This window comes from Pavona decussata, unplaced genomic scaffold (genome assembly GCF_977016875.1).
Source record: "Pavona decussata unplaced genomic scaffold, jaPavDecu1.1 SCAFFOLD_3649, whole genome shotgun sequence".
NCBI lineage: Eukaryota > Metazoa > Cnidaria > Anthozoa > Scleractinia > Agariciidae > Pavona > Pavona decussata.
This window is the reverse complement of record NW_028146460.1, coordinates 20,001-22,500: the sequence shown is the minus strand read 5'-3', so window position 1 is coordinate 22,500 and position 2,500 is coordinate 20,001. Positions and strand designations below refer to the sequence as shown.

Sequence of the window (2,500 nt, the reverse complement as noted above, 5' to 3'; positions counted from 1 at the left end):
TCCAATTACAAGACTTGTAAAAGCCCTGTATTGTTATTTCTTGTCACTACCTCCCTGAGTCAGGATTGGGTAATTTGCGCGCCTGCTGCCTTCCTTGGATGTGGTAGCCGTTTCTCAGGCTCCCTCTCCGGAATCGAACCCTAATTCTCCGTCACCCGTTGCAACCATGGTAAGCCACTACCTTACCATCGACAGTTGATAGGGCAGAAATTTGAATGAAACATCGCCAGCGCAAGGCCGTGCGATTCGATCAGTTACTATGAATCACCAAATGACCGGGCAGAACCCGCATTGGTTTTTAATCTAATAAATACATCCCTTCCAGAAGTCGGGACTTTTCGCATGTATTAGCTCTAGAATTACTACGGTTATCCAAGTAGTAATGGTACAATCAAATAAACGATAACTGATTTAATGAGCCATTCGCAGTTTCACAGTACAAGTGCTTATACTTAGACATGCATGGCTTAATCTTTGAGACAAGCATATGACTACTGGCAGGATCAACCAGGTAACTATCCACCGCAGGGAACAGAAGTTCCTTGCTAAGCGGCCCCCCTCCGCAGAGGGAGAGCAAGCTTTCTTAGATTTTGCCTCCACGGGGGGAACCCATGAGCCAAACGGACCACACGGTCCCTCGGTCAAGGGAAACCCCGTCTTGTTTGCCACGTCTTTCTCACAACTGGACCCGTGCACAGTTCAGGCATACCTGTCAGACTCGCCAAGCGAGCTGAAGGAAGGCAAGAAAAGTGCTTCTGCGAAGGAAAATATCCTCCTGCTCTTTTGTCTCTATCATTAGCCAAAGGCTAGCGTACACAACTTCCATCTACACTCTGCCTGCCACTACAGTGACAATGCTTTCGGGGCATCATCTTTTCCCTCCTTCGAAAGGAAAGCTACAAGCCCAACTTTCCTTGCCCGTTAGTCAATTCTGCCCTCTATTTCTCCGCCTTGCCGCCGTGGAACATAAGGGACAGGGTTTACTAGCCAGCTCCTCTCGGAACCTTTGCGACCAACCTGCCCACACTATAACCCCCAAACGCTAATAAGGAGACTGCATGATATGGTAGACAGAAAATAAAAACGCGAAAAAAATGAAATTTTGAAAATCGAACCCACAACCAGCCAAATCGTTTGTAAGTCATGCCAAATGACTGGTGACATCTTAAAAACCCATTGAAGCCACAACATCCCATAATTTCACGCTTTTAAAGATTTGTCACTATACGCACTGTAAGTACCTCACTAATTCTCACCTCAGATTTTACGGGAACATGTTCAAATTTTAACACGCCTCTCAGCACGACCAATTACATTAAAATTCATCGCAAAAGTCAGAATTCTCCAATTTTTGAAAAATTCACTATATTCACTGTAAGTACCTCGCTAGACAGTGGAGACCTCAGATTTTACGGGAACATGATCAACTTTCGACACACCTCTCAGCACGAGCAGTTACATAGAAATCCATCAGGAAAGTCGTGCTGTGAAGAGGTCTTTCGACTAAGAAAAATGGTGGTGTGAGGAGGAGTCACCTAAATCAGAGAAAAATACTCTTATAGGAGACTGCTACGAAAGACATTTCTGAGTCCACTGGCCCTAGTCCCCTAATAAGTGTATTTCTGTTTGTTTTAAGAAGGTCCTCCTGACATCACCAATCTTCTGTCTTCAATCCTAACCCCAACGTTAACCCTAACGCTAACCCTAACCCTACCTCCCTCAGGGGCAGTTCTATGGTTATGATCCCACGGTAGGCAGAAAAACTATCCCAATCTAGGTTTTCTTGTATGCTGACTCCATTTTAAATGCTTTTACTTGAGTCTGACAAAGGCAAAGCCAAATACTCACCCCTATATGGACGGGGAAGCAAAGTGCGGATTTTGGTAGGTCGGCATTTTCAATCAGGAATGTTGCCATTCGAAAGAGCGTCCAAAAAAACTTGGTTGGGACACATTTATTTTAGAAATTAGCGACCTAACCAGAAGTGCACTTTTTGGTGGGCCTACCCTACCCCCCTCAGGAGCAGTTCTATGGTTATAATACCACGGAAGGCACAAAACCTATCCCAAACTAGGTTTTCTTGTATGCTGATTCCATTTTCAATGTGTTTCCTTGACTCTGACGAAAGCAAAGCCAAATACTCACCCCTATATGGACGGGGAAGCAAAGTGCGGATTTTGGTAGGTCGGCATTTTCAATCAGGAATGTTGCCATTCGAAAGAGCGTCCAAAAAAACTTGGTTGGGACACATTTATTTTAGAAATTAGCGACCTAACCAGAAGTGCACTTTTTGGTGGGCCTACCCTACCCCCCTCAGGAGCAGTTCTATGGTTATAATACCACGGAAGGCACAAAACCTATCCCAAACTAGGTTTTCTTGTATGCTGATTCCATTTTCAATGTGTTTCCTTGACTCTGACGGAAGCAAAGTCAAATACTCACCTCTATATGGACGGGGAAGCAAAGTGCGGATTTTGGTAGGTCGCCATTTTCAATCGGG

General features: G+C 44.8%; 1 non-coding gene across 1 annotated transcript in view; it reads right to left on the bottom strand.

The window, feature by feature from the left end:
• LOC146446264 (small subunit ribosomal RNA) overlaps nucleotides 1-514 on the bottom strand; it is a 1,800-nt gene extending 1,286 nt beyond the window's left edge. Inside the window, exon 1 of the ribosomal RNA XR_014862834.1 lies at nucleotides 1-514. This exon is cut by the window's left edge and continues 1,286 nt beyond it. This is a non-coding gene — a ribosomal RNA (small subunit ribosomal RNA).
• Between the last annotated feature and the right edge of the window lie 1,986 nt (nucleotides 515-2,500).